The sequence below is a fragment of the Lepidochelys olivacea genome (assembly GCF_965140295.1).
Source record: "Lepidochelys olivacea isolate rLepOli2 genome assembly, chromosome: 1".
Lineage (NCBI taxonomy): Eukaryota > Metazoa > Chordata > Testudines > Cheloniidae > Lepidochelys > Lepidochelys olivacea.
Window position 1 is genome coordinate 306,828,613 of NC_140411.1, and position 18,232 is coordinate 306,846,844.

Consider the following 18,232-nt stretch of genomic DNA (forward strand, 5'->3'; position numbering starts at 1 on the left):
GGGACCTGAAAACTATTTACAATTTTGGATCTAATTTAGCAAATAGTTTTTGTTTTTAAAAAAAAATGAAAAATCAATTCAGAAACGTCGAGACATTTCAGTCAACCCAAATGCAATTTGTTTTTGTTTTTTTGATTCAGTGAGAAAAACAAAAAAATAGTTTCAGTTAAAACTAATCATTTTGGTTTTTCGGTTTTTTTTTTTTTTTTTTTTGGTTTGGCCGCTGAACTGAAAAATCAAATATTCACTCAAAATCCCTGCTCAAGCTGCCACCTAGATTTCTGTCAATAGGCATTTGGAAAGCACCTAAATCTTGGTGATGCAAAGTGTTTGGCACCCTAGTTTATGCCTATGCCCTGGCAGGATTCACAAACTAGGTTTCCCCTGCCTGTCTCCCCAGCAGGTCCCAATTTGCCTGGCATGCTTTAAGCACAGCTAATCTGCATGAAAGACAGCCAGGATGATGAATTATTCTCAATAGCCAGAGCACTCAACAGGGATGTGTGAGATCTAGGTTTAAATCCCTAATCTGGAGCCTGAATTTGAATGTCCCCCCTCCAAAATGAGTGTCCTAATGACTGGACAGAGGGTGTCCTTGAATTGGGCTCTCTCCTGTGGAAGATGTTCCACTTTTTATAAATAAAGAATCATTAGAGAAGTGGAATGGATGCTTGGCTTCCCATTAAATGGCTATTTAATCCAGAGTAGACTCTCCTGTTAAAACTGGTCCAAGGGAGCCTGTATCAAAATATCCCATAAAAATCAGTGGTTAGAGCATTCACCTGAGAGGTGGGAGACCTCTCTTCAAATCCTCTTCCCCCACCCCCCCCATCAGGCATAGGGAGGAACTAAACCCAAGTCTCCAACATCCTAGGTGAGTGGTCTAACCACTGGGCTGACATTTATCAGTAAGGTGCTATTGCTAGCCAGATTTTTAATGGTGCCTCTGAGCACACCTACCAGATCAGGCTCTGCAGGCAAGATAGGAGAAAAATGTCTCTCTTCCCCTGGTTTGTGGATCGCATTGGGGCTTAGGCCTGAGGTAGGCATCTAGATACTTGCCTGAGTCAGCAGTGGGCACAGCTAAATATAAACATATACATCTAGGAACAAAGAACATTGGCCATGCTTACAGGATGGGGAAGCAGTGCTCTAATAAAGATTTGGAGTGTAGTGTATAGTCAACCGAACATGAGCTGCAAATGTGACACTCTGGCCAAAAGAACTAATGCGATCCTTGGATGCATAAACAGGAATCTGAAGTAGGAGTAGAGAGGTTATTTTACCTGTGTATTTGGTACTGGTGCTACTGCTGCTGGAATACTGTGTCCAGTTCTGGTGCCCACAACTCAAGAAGGAAGTTGATAAGAACACAAATTGGAGAGGGTTCAGAGAAGAGTCACAAGAATGATCACAGGATTAGAAAACATGCCTTATAGCGATAGACTCAGGGACCCAGATCCACAAAGGTATGTAGCCTCCTAATGTCTATTGATTTCAAATTAATGGAAGTTAAGAGCCTAAATAACTTTGTACATCCAGGCCACAGTCTGTGCCTTTGATCCCCATCTGTAAAACGGGGATAATAGCACTTCCCTACCTCACAGAGGTGTTGTGAGTATAAATACATTACACATTTCGAGGTTCCTGATATTAGGTAATGGAGACTAGGTGAGTACATAAGAAATGACAACACATTGTTATGGAGTGGACACTTGCGAAGAAATCAGAGGTAGAGTTGGTTTGAGATGGTAGTTCCAGCCTTTATAAGATCATTTAAATCTTCTAATAAACAAAAATCTTTCTGTATTAGAAGCATGCATAGGTGTTGACTCCATGGGTGCTCCAGGGCTGGAACACCCACAGAAAAAAAAGTTAGCGGGTGCTTAGCACCCACCAGCAGCCAGTTCCTCTCCCTCCCACCTAGCACCTCCCACCTGCTGATTAACTCATCCCCCACCCTCCCAGTGCCTCCTGATCAGCTGTTCCGCAGCATGCAGGAGGTGGGGGGGGGTGAGGAAAACTGGGCAGAAAAAGGCAGGTGGAGGTGGAGCAGGGACAGGAAGATGAGGGACAGGAGCAGGGTGGAAAGAGGAGAGGTGGGGTTGGGGCTTTGGGGAAAGGGGTGGAGCACCTCCAGGGAAAGGAGGAAGCCAGCACCTGTAGAAGCATGCCATTAATAATCAAAAGTTCCTTGCCAGCAGCATTTTAAAACTGCCACCTTTCTAGCTTTTAAGTGGAAAATTTATGTTGTCTGTGCTGTTCATCTCTAATTCTCCCAGTTCTGACTTATTGTTTCCTTTTCTTTTTACTGTAGACAATTAAATTGATGGAATTGGTAAAAAAGCCAAGTGTTACAAAAACATAAATTTTAACATGGAATTTTGCTTCAAGGCTACTGGCATGTTAGTTCAAAGTCCAAACACCTTAACATAACAAACATAAAAAAGTGAAAACATAGAATTGCATTTCAAGATTAGTAACCAATGATCTGGCTTTAACATTTAGAAAGGATTAAACATCTTCCATAATACTGTTTGACTTGAACGAGTTCCCAAACACAAAGTTAAACAATAAACTCTGAGTCCCAGACAGCTTGTTAAGCCTAGCTCTCTAATGACTATTATGCTGCAATGTTTTTGACTGCATGACAGACTAGCACAAGTGATATGTTAACAGAACTAGGGCAATTTGAAACTATTTTAATGCAAAAAATATACTGCTATTAGTATGTTAAGGGAACAAATGCTTCCTGAATGCAGACTATACAATATGAGTGTGATCTTCCCTAACTGAAATCAATGGGAGCTTAATATTTACTTCATTCACAGTAGAATTAGATCCATTATCAGCACGTCTAATTAGATTATGCAAGTTATTAAAAAGAAAAGTTCCTATAAAGATTTCTATGACTAAATTTATATCCTAAACCTGCCTTATGAAGGAAAGCTTTTGGCAAATATTGTATAGTTACATCTGTGCAAAACAATTTGTTTTAAAAGTTAATCCAAACAGTGGAGACACTTAAAAATAATGAGCCAAATCCAGCCTTACACTTCATTAGTTCATCACTGAATATGTCCCATTATCTTTTAAATTGCATCAAAATAGGTAATGCAGAGAACACACACCAAATGTAATTTGGAAAGTACATAGTATTTATGATAAAGTAAAAAAAGCTAATAACCTTCTTCAGAGTTGTGGTCTGACATGCACAGATATGTTGAAATATATTTTATATACATATTAGTATTTAAAGGGCCAGATTTTCCAGACCAGCAAGGAACTTTTTGGTGAAAGACTGTAAAGGGGAAAAAAAGTCTCTGAAACTTGTTTACAGCTCCCCAAAACTGGAAATGCAAGGCAAAGGCTGCTTCAATCTACACTTGGATACAAGAACCTGATCATGCAAACACATATGCATGTGCTTAGCTTTACTACAAATAGTGTTCTACTTTTTCCTCTATCTAGTCTAGTGATTAGGGTATTTACATAGGATGTGGGAGATCCATGTGTGGCAAAATACCTTGTTCACCTCAGTAGGCTCAGTCCTTTTTAGCCTTGGAGACTCAGGTTTGGGGCAAGGCAAATCCTTATAGGTGGCACAGGGTCCTGCTACTCCTCTCCTCAGTGAGTCCCTTATGCTTGTTTTCCTTCCCTTCTGGGGAGCAAGTGCAACCTCCCTACTGGGACAGTCTGGTGTCTCACCGTAAACAACCTACTAGCAACTTCCCTGCTCCACTCACTCTCCCCTTCCTACCACTCAGGGGAGGGTTTAAAAAGGTCCCAAGTAGTTGGAGTCAGCTGAACCTAATTGGTTCCCTACCAACCCCTTTTCCAGCTGAACCTTATTGCCCCCGGTTCTCTCTCCTCAGTGGATAGGGAGGGGCCTTTTAATCTCCTGGACTAATTACTATCCCCCTTTTGTAGCTGTTTGTCCTGGGTTTACCACACATGATTCAAGTTCCACTGCCCACCCCCTTAGGTGAGTGCCCTACACACTGAGCTACAGAGACATTCTAACTCTTGCACTCTCCCAACTAATATTTAATTATTCAGTTATTTAATTAAAATGGAACAACTTCATAGGGGAGAGTGAAGGAATCACACACTAACCTGTAAGGTGACAGATGTAGTTCAAACCCCTTCTCCCGGTCAGGAGATAGGGGATTTGAACAGGGGGTCTTCCCCTAATCTGGGTGAGTTCCCTGTCCACAAGGTTATAAGGGAAATCTCCTACTCTTGGTCCCCTGCCACCCCACCCCCCAGATGTTTTATGTGAACTTGTCTGAGGAGCCAAATCCACTAGGTTTGAGCATATCTACCAGTTTAGGCTCCCACACGTGACTTAGGCAGCTGAAGGCCTATCTTTCCTGGTTTGTGAATCACTCTGGGACTTTGGTGGGATATAGACATCCGGACACCTAACAGGAGACAGCAGTGTGCATGCTCTGGTGGGAGATAAGCACCCAGGTGCCTAGAGTGAGACTGCAGAGCGCATGCCCAGAGGCAAAATCATAGGCACCGAATGAGTTTAGGCACCTAATAGGGTTGCCAATTTTGGTTGGCTGTATTCCTGTAAGTTTCATCACATGACATAATCTTTAATTGAAGATTAATCTTTAATTCCTGGAGACTCTAGGACAATCCTGGAAGGTTGGCAACTCTACGCCAACAAGGTTCAGCGGCAGCCATGCAGGAGTTTTCTGGGTTGCAGTGTTGCCCAAAAATGGGACTTAGGGACCTCAGAACTTTGTGGATTACACCCAAAGTGCTGCCAAATACAAAGAGTAAACAAATGGAAAAAGAGAGCTGTTTATTTAATATCTTAAGTTATACTCCTCCTAGGTGTTGCTTGCAGCACTAGTGATGTTAGTAGTAGTATGCTAAAATATTGTCAGATAAAGGAGAATTTTGAAGTTGATGGTGTCTTTTTAAATGTAGAGTAAGTGTGGTGCAGGCTTGTGTTTGGCAAGTGACACAATGTGGAACTGCGTAGTCAAGCATAGGGTGCAGTACAGCCGCAGGGTCCAGTCCTGCAAACACTTACACATATGACCTGCTTTAGCAAAGTACTTATGCATGTACCTAACTTAAGCACATAAGAAGTTGCAATGAAGCTAGTGCCCCTTAACGTTAGGCATGTACTTATGTATCTTGATGGATCAGGGCTACAAATAGTCCCATTAGTGCCGATGGGACTGCTTATGTGTGCAAAGAGATTCAAAAGCGTGTTCGCACAGTGCCCGCCTCACCATGCGCAACAAATGGATTTGTGCGTGAGTAACTGAGAACACAATCCGCCTCAAAGCTTTCAAATAGATAGATTTGCTATTTCCAGCCTGGGCAATGATCTTTATGCAGGCTATGAACTCTGTAAACAGGCACAGTAAACTTTAAAAAAAAATGCTGTCGCCTGAACTTTACGTATCAGACTAGAAAAGGCTCATGGACAATTCTGGAATAGTTGTCTTAAAGATAATCCCACAAAATAGGAAAGATCCTAATCAGAAAGACTTTAGCACATAGCTCCATACAATCTGCCTTGTAGTGAAAACAGATACAAAAAAAATCCAGTGAAAAAGGATGGCACTGAAAAAATGTCAAGGAATGGCCATATTTATCAGATCCTTTAAGACAAACCAAATCCAATGAAGATATAACATAAATTGCAGTATGCCTATAACACATTCCAAACCCCATATGTCAAACATTTTTCTTCTATTTATAACAACCTAATTTTAAGCTATGCAATGTATACTTGAATTTACCACTCCAAGTAGATACGTATTTGGTATTATGCTGGTTTTTGACTCATGCACTATACTGAATTAATGTACTACCGTAAACTTTTGAAAAGTACTAGAGGTCACACCATTGCTTCTGTTGGCTGAGCTCATTGCACACACCATGGTTTCCTTGCATTCCTCCATTTCCTTCCACAAGTTCTGAGTGCCACTCTCCCATCGCCATTTATTTCAGGGACATATATAAATTGTTAAACTCATATAATTTTTAATTCGTGAAATTATTTCTTTTCTTTCTATCTGAGAGATAAGTTATTAAGGGTGTCAACATTTTATGTTTGATTGGCAGGATGGGCAGAGCTGAGATGGGAGAGGGGTATATTGGAAGGTGGTAATGGTTGCTGTCAACCAGTTATTTGCTCTATAGACAATTACAGACCTACTTAAAAAGAAAAGGAGTACTTGTGGCACCTTAGAGACTAACCAATTTATTAGAGCATAAGCTTTCGTGAGCTACAGCTCACTTCCTCAGATGCATATGAGGAAGTGAGCTGTAGCTCACGAAAGCTTATGCTCTAATAAATTGGTTAGTCTCTAAGGTGCCACAAGTACTCCTTTTCTTTTTGCGAATACAGACTAACACGGCTGTTACTCTGAGACCTACTTAAAGTTGCTAGGTGTGCTGACCAGATGCCAGGCACACTCTGTGTCCCTGATTTCTCCCTTCCGGTTTACCAGTTTTTACCAAAATCGATAGAGGTCTACCCACTGAGTCCTAGAATATTCTCTAAAATTTTGGAATTGATCGTATACAGTGTTCAAAAGTTATATTGTTACATCCACAGAGACAGAGAGGCAGAGAAACGTCATCAAGTTGAGTGTAGGGCCTCACTTTACTTAGCCAATGAAAACAGAAAAGATGTCACTTGCGATACACAATGGAAACTTTGCATTCACTGGACATGTGTCAATTATGTCATTTGCATTTTTCTAGTGATCCCATCTGCAAGGCTCTGTTTTGGGAGTTCTGGGGCAAAATCTGAAACTGAGGCCCCCACCCTACCAAAGAAATATCATAGAGATAATGAGTCATGAAATGACAGAAATCATGAGACCAAGAATGTAAAAACACTGAGAGAAGCCCTGGGGGAGAGGGGACTGGAGAGCAAGCCTGATCTGCACTAACCACAAAGCAGTGGCTCCTGTCCCATAGGACTGTACCCAGCTCTCCACTCCACGTGTTGAGACCTGGTGCATGGGACCACAATGCCATTCAGCTTTGGCCCGGCCAGGCTGGGCCAAATCAGAGGGGCAATATAAACCCATAAACCAGGTCCCAGTGCTACTTGGTTTGGCCCTCTTCTCTCCTTCCCCCCACCCCCTCCGCCCCATGGATGGCCCTGCCCATCTGGCTGGAGCTGAATTGCTCAGTGGGATTTACGGCTTAAAGCTGGGAACTTGGAACCACGACTCATGATTTCTATTCCTGACTCTGCCATGGACTTGCTATGTGATCTCTGGCAAGTCTTATAAACGCTCTGTAGTACCTAGTCCCTTTTACATCTATTTTACACAGGTGTAAATGACTACATGAGGGCACAGAGGATCAGGCCCTCTGTCTGCAGGAGATATAGCATGATATATTTTTATACAAATGTTCATAGCCAATTTCTAATACTGAATGTAAGAATACGAAGTTAGGCAAGAAAAGCACTTAGGGCCCAATTCTGTCATCTATGATTATATTAAATAATATCGTATTCTATGAGTACTATTTGGAATGAATAAGGGTGGCTGAATTGGGCCCTTATGTGTCACACGTACAGCAGTAGTAACTCACAAATACATATTTTTGCATTTTCATTCTCCATCTTTGACCCTGGAGAGATCATCTTGAAAACTCATATCTTGTGCCATTTGTCTAATCCTGTTCTTTGGTCAGTGCTTGTGCTTATTCATCCTACCTTTATCTTGAAGCAAGTAAGGGTGGAAAGCATATAGCCAGGACTCTCTGACAGTACAATTTGTACATTCCACTTCTTTTATTTGAATAGATTGCACCAGCTCACTATTGAACTGTTTTTCAGCTGGGGCCAGCTTCCAAAATGCTCCACACCATCGTATCTACGCCAGCCTTCTTTACAAAGTGCAGCTGTGGACAGATGGCAAAAGTTAAGTCATGAGAAGAACTTGAAAAAAATGGGAATCAAGCTGAGATCCTGCTTACCTAATTTTTGCTTCTGAAAGAGGTTTCAGCTTCCAGTTAAGGTGTTTATAAATCATCTCTCTGATTTTAGGATCAATATGTATCTGGAAACTGTTGATATCCTAGTGTTCTGCAGTTTGTGTCTCATATTGCTAACCTAAAATAACATGGCATCAGCATGGTAAAAAATGGAAAGGAAACAGCTGTTTCTCCTTTTTATGCTGGGTGACAATCCATTTGTTAACATTAGAATAGCACTGACTATAACATTAATAACAGTTTTGGTGCTGGCTATTATTCAGCCAAAGCAGGTGTATCAGGAACTAGAGAGCAGACAAAGAGCATATGACTTGCTCTCTTGATCACGGCTATCCTTACATGTGGGTGATCATTAGATTGATCCCTTTTTCTTTACCTTTTCCTTTTAAAAATAATAAGGATCTATCCAAGTCTGCCGTAGCTGTTTATACTTCTGCCCTGTTAGTGCTGGATGATGACTGATCCTGCATGGGAGCACAAGGGGAATTGTGGGGCGGGGAGAGCCTTCCACACTGCTTGGCAGAGGGGTGCACATACTGTACCTCCACAAAGAAGTAGAAGGCACCTCTAATCATGTTTTTCACTACCCCTGGAAGCATTGTGTCTGCCTGGGAGCACCACAGAATGCCTGAGGACTGGCATTTGTGTGTTCTACCTCCATATCCTCCTTGGAAGGCAATAGACAAGAGCCTTTAATCTGTATTAGTATTTTGAGCACTAATGAAGGGCCTCATCATATTTTGTTACACTATAAGGGCCTGATCCAAAGCCCATTGAAGTCAATGGAAAGATTCCAATTGACTGTGAAACAAATTATATCAGGCCCTGAATCAATCAAAATGATCTCTTTAGTGTTGATTTTGTTTTGGGGTGCAAAGGCTGTTTTTATTTTTGTTTTGCACAGCACCACACACTTTGTCAGCATGTATGAAATAATGAAACAACAAATAAAAATAATCCTTTAGTTGTCCTGTAGCCATAGGACTGTAGGGTTTTTCTTATTAAAATATGAACTCCTTTATGTTATTTTTGGAAGTGCAAGATATTATGGTATGAGATTCCACAAATTAAGCAGATAAAATAAAAAGGGTCAAATTCTGGTTTGATGACACATTTGCTTTTGGCAATGAATCATTTCCCATCTAGGTTAGACGTCTCTATCACTAAAGCCAACAAGTTAGTGTGAAACACAGACATATAAGCAAATTGTGAAAGTGCTGATGAGGCATATTAGTGGTAGGCTGGCCGACTGCTTTATAAAAATAACCACTGGGGGTAAAGGTTATGAGGAAGTGCCTCTAGGCTTTGTGGGTCAGACTGTTATTGCAGTGATTTTTGTAGGCACCTAGAAGTCAAGTGTTGCAAAGCTAAAGTCCCTTTGTAAAACTGGACCTCAATCTCTCAGGGTCTGTCTACACTGCAATGAAAACCCAGTACTAGTCCAACTCAAGTTAGCAGATCCGGGGTTCATTAACACAGGGCTTGAGCATCTACAACCATTTATAACCCCAGGTTAGGAATTGTTGAACTCTGGCTCCCAACCCGGGGCTCCAGCATTATGCAAGCCCCAATCCAACAACCCATATCTCCAGGGCCTAAATTCTCATAGAGTATTTCCTGGAGCTCCTAGTCCCCCATCCCGCTCAGGGCTTCAGGCCCACGGGGGTACGCCCTGCAGCTCAGGGCTTCAGGTGTGGAACCCCAAGCACGCCCAGAAACCAGCTCGCAGACCCCCAAAGGGCTGCAGACCCCCAGGTGAGAACCAACAGAATCAGGCTGGAGTCATTATTTACCAGAGCTCTGCTCCAGACAGCTCCAACTGAATTTAAACCCTACAAATCTCAGACTTTCTAGCACCTTCCCAAACTATAGCTGCTCTAGCTCTTTATTCATGGTGCAGTATGGGAAGATTTGACTGTCCACCAAATGTGACTGTCAAGAGGACAAAAAAAGTCAGTCTATGGGAATATGGAATACTTCTGGCAGACTCCCAGAGCACAAATCCAGTGGGGCTGTGTCTCCAGTGCAAAGCCATAAGGCGTGAAGCCTGGATCCCGGCTTCACTCAGGCTCAGCCCCTCTACTCCTGTGGACTCGGAAACCTGGGTTAGCACAATTTGTGTGTAGATGGGAAGGGGGGTTAGGCTTGAGAGTGAGTTCAAACCACGGGCTTACATTGCTGTGTAGACATACCCTCAGACAGTGCCTCAGTTTCTGATCTGTAAAAATGGAGAGGATACCTACCTTACAGAGGTGTTGTGAAGATAAATCCCCAGTACTTCGTATCTGAGCACTTAGTATCCCTTGCGACTCACAGGGGCACCTTTACTGATAGATGGCTATTTAATTATCTATATGGGATTATTTAAATCCATTTCCTAGAGGACAGATGTTCACAATACAATTCCCACCTCTGACACTGCCGGTGGAGAGACTATGGACCAATTCCCCTTCTCAGGACAGCCCGGTTTGTGCTGTAGCTCGGCCAGCATGGCCGGGCCACTGCCACTGAGTTGCTGGATGAGAAGTTAATATTTCTTCAGGTACCAATACTCTCAGGTAGTAACACAGGGGAGAAAATCTGCTTTTAAATCCGATGTTTTCTGAAAGCAGCATAAATAGCCCACCTCTGTCTGAACACGTTTTGTCTTCCGGCCTTAGAGGAACCACCTAAGGGCTGGATCTGGCAAGCCTCTCCCGGTGCGCTTGCAGGATCCAGATCAAGGAGTTCAGTGGGGCTCTGCAGCTGCCGCTGGGAGCAGGCTCGGGGCGGTTAGGGATGCGGAGAGGGGAGGCAGTTGCGGTCTTTCCAAGGTACTCTGGGCGGTGCGTGGCACTTCGGGGGAAGTCCGGGTCCCCCGGAGTTTGCTTGGGGGCAGTTACACAACGAGGGAGAGGCAAACAGCGGCAAAGGTGGAGGGGAATCGCGATGGGTGGCAGGGCCCAAAAGGCCACTGGGGCTCTGCGGGGCTGGCCAAGTTTGGATCCCCTCCCAGATCCCCATTGCCCGCTCCCCGAGCCAATGCCTCGCTTGTTGTCCCCGCTGAGTCGGGCTCGTCCCTGCGCTGCAGCCCCGGCTCCGCTCAGCAGCCGGCCCCGGCCCCCGGCCGCAGCTCGGAGCCCGCCTGGGCTTAGTCCCTGGGCTGCTGACCCAACTGGTTGAGGGGAGCGTCGCAGGAAACTCCCCCTTTTCAGCTGGAAAGTTGGGGCGCGGGGGACGGAGCTGAGGGGCCGGGGGGCTCTCCACGTGAGCAGCGCCGCCCCCCCCCCCCACCTCCCCGGGAGAGGGGGAAGGGCCGCTTCCTCCGCGCTCCCGGGCCCCTGCGAGGCAGGCGGTGAGTCACGGCCAGGTCAGGACCGCGCGGGGCGAGGCGGGGGAGCCGAGGCCACCCGCTGATTTACCGCTGGGAGCCGCCACGGGAGCGGCAGAGGCGCCGAGGGAAGTGCGCAGCGCCAGAGTGACCGGCGCCTCCAGGTGCCTTGGGGAGCAGCAGGGCGGCGCCCACCCCCCAGCAGCGACGTTGCCTCCAGCTGGCGGGAGCGCAGCGCGGGAGTCGGGGACCCAGATGCGGAGCAGCTGCCTCGGCTTCCCCGCCCGCTCAAGGTACAAACGGAGAGCGCCGGGGACCGGCCTGTCCAGCCACCCGGCGCCTGGGTCAGTGCTCAGCCCCCGCGTTGCAGGAGGGGGATTCCCCCATCGCCAGGCTCCGCGAGCTGGAGCCTCAGTGCCCCGGGGGCGGGGAAGGGGCCAGATCCCGCCGTTCTCAGCCTGAGCGAGGTCTGGACGATCTGGCCCCAAACTCGTGCGAAACCGAATCGATCCCGTTGGCTGTGGCCGCGGACTGGAGCCCGCGGCCGGGGGGCGGGGAGGAGGGGTTAGCGCACTTGTAGCTGTCAGTAAGCGCGGGGACAGCAGGCGGGAGAGACCGGGGCAGTGGGACGGGCCGCGCGCTCCTGGGGCTGAGTCAGGGGGAGTTCTCCGGGCGACCGCAAGGAGCGCGAGCCTGCATGATTCAGGAGTGAGTGACTCCGCCGAGGGCGGAGGCGGGAAGGTGAATGAAGTGTGTGTGCGTGTGCGGCGCTTACAGTCATCCACTCTGGAACCACCGCCGCCTGACTCAGCCTGACGGCCGCGGCGGGGAAGCGGCCAAGCGGCGCAGTAGCCGCGAGGAGCCCCCGCACCCTCCAGCGCTGAAAGGGGATCGCCTCGCCCTGCCCGCAGGTGCACGTGCATCTCTGCTGGCCTCCTTCGCGCTGCGCCTCCCGGGCGGCTTCTGCCCTCACCCGTTCCCAATGAGATGACCCCGCTGCTTGGGAATGTAGCGGGAAGCGTTGGTGTCCGGCTAGAAACCCCTAGAGGGGACCCCAGCGGGAATACCGCGTTGTTGGCTTTAGCAGAGACAGGTACTGTATGCATGTTGCACTGCCCTGGCGTGGGAGTCAGTTAAGGGGGTCAGATTAATTCCGACCAAGGGAAACGTCAACTCCACTCTGGTGTCTTCTGCATTAGTGTTTTATTTTACAGCAATCGCTGCTTTAGCAGCTGGAAACTTCCTGGGTTTGAGATGTAATAATAAAACCCTTTACCACCCTCCTCTGTGTGAGGAGCGTCAGAGAGTCTAATTTTGACAGAATCATGTCAGTTCTTCTAAACTTTCATCAGATGATTATCTATATACTTTTTTCATTTTTAAGGTATCCTAGTCAGTTACTACAAGGGTAATTGTTCCAAAGGGCATTAGAAAGAAAATGCCACACTTACAAAGCACTCTCTCTAGAAATGTTGTAAGAAGCATCACATTGTATAACACAATATTTAGGCTTGTATTTCATATGGAGCCATCCACCTACCGTACATATGTTGTTTTTAACATGCATCTTGTGTACTATTTTTCTTGTCAACTATTACACTTTCTCTTTGTGACTGTCTATTTGCAATGATCATGTGGACCGTTAGCTGTGCTGTTTGGGGCGTAAGAGGTGCAGAAATGTAAATGAAGTCAAAGGCTTTGGGTTATTCAGATGGTTTTGTCAAATTTAACTTGAAAGTTCATTTTAGAAAAAAATGTGTTTGAAATATTTGGCTACTGATAAATTCTTGCATAGTCAGTCAGGCTTACATCAAGTTAAATGCTTTTTTTTTTTTTTTAAAGTATACTATCTTCCAAATTACCAGAGTATGTACTTTACAGATCTGGTGTATTTAAAATATTTCTTGCTGTTGTATTGTAGATTTTTTATTTTAAAGATTAAATTTGTCCACGATTAGGAATAATTTACACTCTGTAATGAAACTTTAGTACTGTGCCCATATCAACATTAAGTTAGATGGTCTCTTCTTTATAAATATTTATGTATGTTCTAGAAACTGTAAATATTTAGGTTAATCCTCACCCCCTAAAATGTTGAATATTTAAATAGTACAAATACTTTAATATCTGTGCAGTTCATTGGGAGTTGTTGCATTTATAATCTACAGGATTTACTTTGAGAAGCTGCAATGTGTGGATGTTTTCAGTTTTCCCAAAAAACCTTTGCATGTGGTGGTAATTCATTTGCTTTTGATATATCTCATTCAAAATGTCCTTTTGCATTGCTGGCAAGCAGAATTAGGTGGGAATCATTTTTGAGATTCAAAAGGCACAAACTCATACTTAGGCAAGGTACAAAACGTCTCACTTCTCTATAAGAGCTGTTTAAATATTTGCAGCTAATATTTACAGTGTGTTATCCAATAAAGACCACAACGCTGCTGTTTTGCAAGAGTCACACATTAAAAACAAAATAACCTGAGAGATTAACTATCTCATTGTCCTTTGCACCCATTACCTCCTTAAACCTTCTGTAGCCATAGATAATTTGTAATACAGGTCTTTTAGTACACAATTGATAATTTGAAGAAAGGTAAATACACCAAATTAGTTATGTACAACAATCGTTTTTAAATTCACATCAAAATCTATTTCCAGAGGGTTGCAGAAGTTTTGTCTTGTCTTTTGTCTTAGTGTTTTTCAGAATTTATGACCATTCCATAACACTTGTTTCTCTTGAGACACAACTGCAGATGTTCTTGTTAGAGGGTTGCTTTCTTTACAAAAAGTCATTCTGAAGCCAGCCTATGGCTTACAGTTGATGGTAATGCAATGGGAAACAGAGTAATTAAGGCCTAAGTCAATTAGAAACCCAAAACTTAGCACAGGTTCATTGAGAGGTTCATGAATAAAGAATTGTTAGCAAATTTTGGCCTCTTACCTCATCAAGTCTACAAGTCCCTAACATCCTCTTTCCCCCTCCCTACTGGCTCTGAGACCCCTCCTTCATTTGTAATCTTCTGGGGGCTTGCATGGTGACCTGCAACCCCCTTCTGCTTTGTCCAGTGCTGTTGGGGGGCCAAGTGGCTTTTCCTCATCCTTCTGTGATCCTCCAGGTGGCTGCTCCACATTGTTTATCTCAGAGGGGAAAGGGGATGGCCTCTTCGGTCTGCTGGACTCCAAATCAGAGTAAAGACATTCTGGAGCTTACCCCATCCAACTGGCAGCTGTGTAGCTGTAAACATGCCTGACTCCACAGCAGCCAAGGGAACCTGACGCCTGAAAGATACCTCAGAAATCAGGGCTTCCCTAGCTACAGTGCAGACTCCAGGGCAGTGTCCACACAAGGAATTCTGAGGTCTCTCTCAGGACCCAGCACCCCTTTGTAGTAGGCACTTATCTTAACTCTACTCACTTAAGAGAGCACATTGGGACAGATGCAGTGTTTTCACATGTTTGTACAGTACCTAGCACAATGGGATCCTGCCTGGGATCTCTGGGCTCAATAGTAATACACATAATAAATATTAATAATACCAATGATAAAATGGGGAGATAAAAGAGCAGTCACCTGGTATCCTCTGAAGATCCCAGGACCAAGACATGAAACACTGGCCCCAAGGAGCCTTAAGGATCCCAATTCCAAGGTGTGTTGGCGGGGAGGGAAGAGAGCGGGGAATTCTCAGGGATATTTGCCACCTGTCACTCTGAACAAACACATATGGGTTTCTTGTCTGCAAACCAGCTCCCCTAGCTTTAGTACATGAAAACCATGTGACCAGGTTTCCCACACTTATGGTCATTACCTCTTTGGGCTGCATTTAAAGCATTGGCACAAAGACCGAATGTTTAACAGCCCATTACCAGTCAGTGGAGGCATCATCTTGTGCATCTTGTCTATGATTGCCTCCTTTATAGAGTGTGTAGCCATTGAATTCACAATATGCAGATTCTAGCCATGCTCTTTCTAGTTCCCTAGTCTACCCAAACCTCTCCACTCCTACGTACTTCTATGGGGTGAGCCACTGTGGAGATGAGCTGACCACAATGTAAAGTATTGATCTGCATGGGCTGCCCATCCCCCACTGTGCAGCCAAACCATCAGGTTCTGTTTTGTTGGGCTTTCTTTCTGAAGAATGTATTTATCTTAGCAATGGTTTTAACAAATCTATACCTCATCCACAGCAGCTAACACAGGCATGTTAGCAGAAACCATCTTCAAAGCAGTTTTTTCACCCAGGGGAAAAGTAGTGTAGACAGGGCCTTAAAGAAAGGAATAATTAGGTGACCTCTTTTCCCCAGAACATCAGGCCTGTTTCATGTAGAGCTGTTTGAAATCCCACAAATTCTCATTACTCTTAGAATCGCTGACCTTGTGTTGCTTTCCTTGTTTCAAATACCTTTTAGGAAATCAAATCAGGGTTGCAATCTAATTTCTAAAGGCATTCATACACATGGTATGTGTGCTAACTTGTTTCCTTTAACATTAACAAATCTCCCAAATTGCCAAGCTATTTGCCTTCAGGAATATTATTATGTTGTACAGGAAGATAGAGCATTTTTCCTGCAATTTTAAATATGGGAGAAAAAAAAAAGGTAAAGTTATTGGGCCAGATTCATCCAGGATGTAATGCCTGTGAGGGAAAAGGTGTTGTTTTAAGGATGAATTTTGCTCAAGGAGATCGAGGGCCATTTCTTGTTTTGTTTTTAAACTACACAATTATATTGTTATGCCACCTGATGTGATCAGATAGTGCCTGATACAAAGCCCATTGCAGTCTATCCTGTTGACTCCAAGGGGCTTTGAATCAGGTGGGTACTGTTTGCACAGATATTTGGGTTGAGACATGAAACTGAAGCAAGAGAATTTGGGGCACTCAGTAGTTACTCCTGGGGGAATTCTGCATCACTGCACATGCGCAGAATTCATGCCCCCTGCAGATTTCTTTGCTTCCCAGCAGAAAAATGACTTCTGACGGGGAAGCAAAGGGAAACCACAAGAATGGTCATGCGCCCATTTCCCGACAGTGCAAGCAGGTCGGTTTGGGCACCCACAGCAGCCAATAGAGATGTAAATCACCACTCAGGGCGGGTGGTGGTCTGAGTAGTCATGCATGTGTGAGAGAGACTCTGTCTCTCTCAACTGCTGTTGTGGTGTGCTCGGCATGGAGGGGCAGGGCTTTGGGGTGTTTCTGAAGAGGGAGACGCGGGGCAGATTCTGTTCCGTCAGGCAGAGGAGAATGTAGCAGCCTGCCTGCTTAGTGAATTGTTCCCATTGTTCTTATTGAATTCCCCCAGGAGTATAAAACAGGTGTAAACATTTTTACATTTTACATCTACATTTTACACTCCTTTTACATTGCCAGAGTGATGTAAAGGAGCCGTATTGTAAAGGACAGTATGGCCTTATAAATGCTTATGGTGCTTTAGTGATTAGAACTGGTCTAAATTTTTGGACTGAAAAAATTTCCTATCAAAATGTGCTCCATGAACTGTTTGCTATTAATCTTTTTTGGAGATGGTCAGTAGCCAGTATATATTGTGAGTTTGAGTCCCCAGCCCCCACTTGCTCTTCGTTTGCCTAAGATGTAACAGTAAGCATATGGATGCATATATTTGTTGACTAATAACTTGAAGTAAACCGTCAAATACTAGCTACACTACTATTAGGCAGAGGGGGTTTGGTGATTTCCTCCAATGCTCCCCACTCCCATTTTCCATCCATTGTACTGTAATTTTAAATAAATTACAAAAATAATTGAAACCAGCTGGATTATATTGCATTATTTTGACCAAAAAAATGCAGAATTTTGCAGAATTTTAAAATATTGTGCGCAGAATTTTTAATTTTTTGGCACAGAGTTCTCCGAAGAGTAGGTGGTGTACAATTTTGCTAGAAGATTTCAGTAACAATGGTTTTCATAACATACCGATATCTGGTGTTCTCAAACTTCATTGCACCGCAACCGCCTTCTGACAACAAAAATTACTACACAATCCCAGGAGGGGGGAAACAAAGCCAGAGCCCACTTGAGCCCCAGGGCCCAGGTTGGGGGGGCCAAAGCTTGAGCACCTCCACCCTGTGCAGGAAGGGAGGAGGGGGACAAAACTGAAGCCCAAGGGCTTCAGCCCCAGGCAGGGGGCCTGTAACTTAAGCCCCATCACCCAAGGCTGAAGCCCTCAGTCTTTGGCCCCAGGTGGTGGGGCTCGGGCTTCAGCTTTGGCCTGGGGTCCCAGCAAGTCTAAGCCAGCGCTGGCAACCCCACTAAAATGTGGTGCCGACCCACTTTGGGGTCCCGACCCACAGTTTGAGAACTGCTGCAATATATAATAGTTGCAGAAGAACTTCAACAGAGAGTCTTTGAAGTGTGTTTTACAGTTGTATGATACAGCTTCTTCTACTTACTAGCCCTAGGGAAATCAAGATGAAATAGATTTTTTTTTGTAGGGGAGGCAATCCTGGAATTCATCAAATTCAGATGAAGCCTTATGTGAAATGAAAAATACTTAAATGCTGTGCCTTCAAAGAATTACTATTTTATTCAGTTTCTTATACCATGCCCATCATTGTGGTATTTGATCCCCAGCGGCATTCTGTTGTGTATGCCACAGCTGCAATTCTTGTCTTATGAGCTATGTCTGCATAATTTTTCTTCCTGTATGGTAAGGTACAAATAAGGATTCATATCCTTAGTCACTCTTCTCTACTATAGCTCCTTCATATTAATGCTTCTCCTACTAAACAGCATCCAACTTCTTTTGACATGTGCTGGCATAATTTCTGCTAAGGATCAGTGATCTAGCTTGATAAATTTAAAAAAATAAGGCATATAACTAAATATATGACATTCATTGAAATTCATTTTTTACCACAGAGCTACTTCATTTCAAACATATAGAAAATAGTAAAAGATTGCAGATGCAATTTGA

General features: G+C 44.4%; 1 protein-coding gene across 3 annotated transcripts in view; it reads left to right on the forward strand.

Moving 5' to 3' along the window:
* Nucleotides 1–10,634: 10,634 nt before the first annotated feature.
* MET (MET proto-oncogene, receptor tyrosine kinase) overlaps nucleotides 10,635–18,232 on the forward strand; it is a 118,843-nt gene continuing 111,245 nt past the window's right edge. The window contains exon 1 of one of the 3 annotated variants that reach the window (XM_084617760.1): nucleotides 10,635–10,805. The gene's annotated coding sequence lies outside the window, so the exon portion shown is untranslated. Of the gene's footprint in view, nucleotides 10,806–10,835; nucleotides 11,596–11,974; nucleotides 12,396–18,232 lie in introns of those variants that run through there. The other 2 variants (XM_084617759.1, XM_084617758.1) reach the window with 2 other exon arrangements.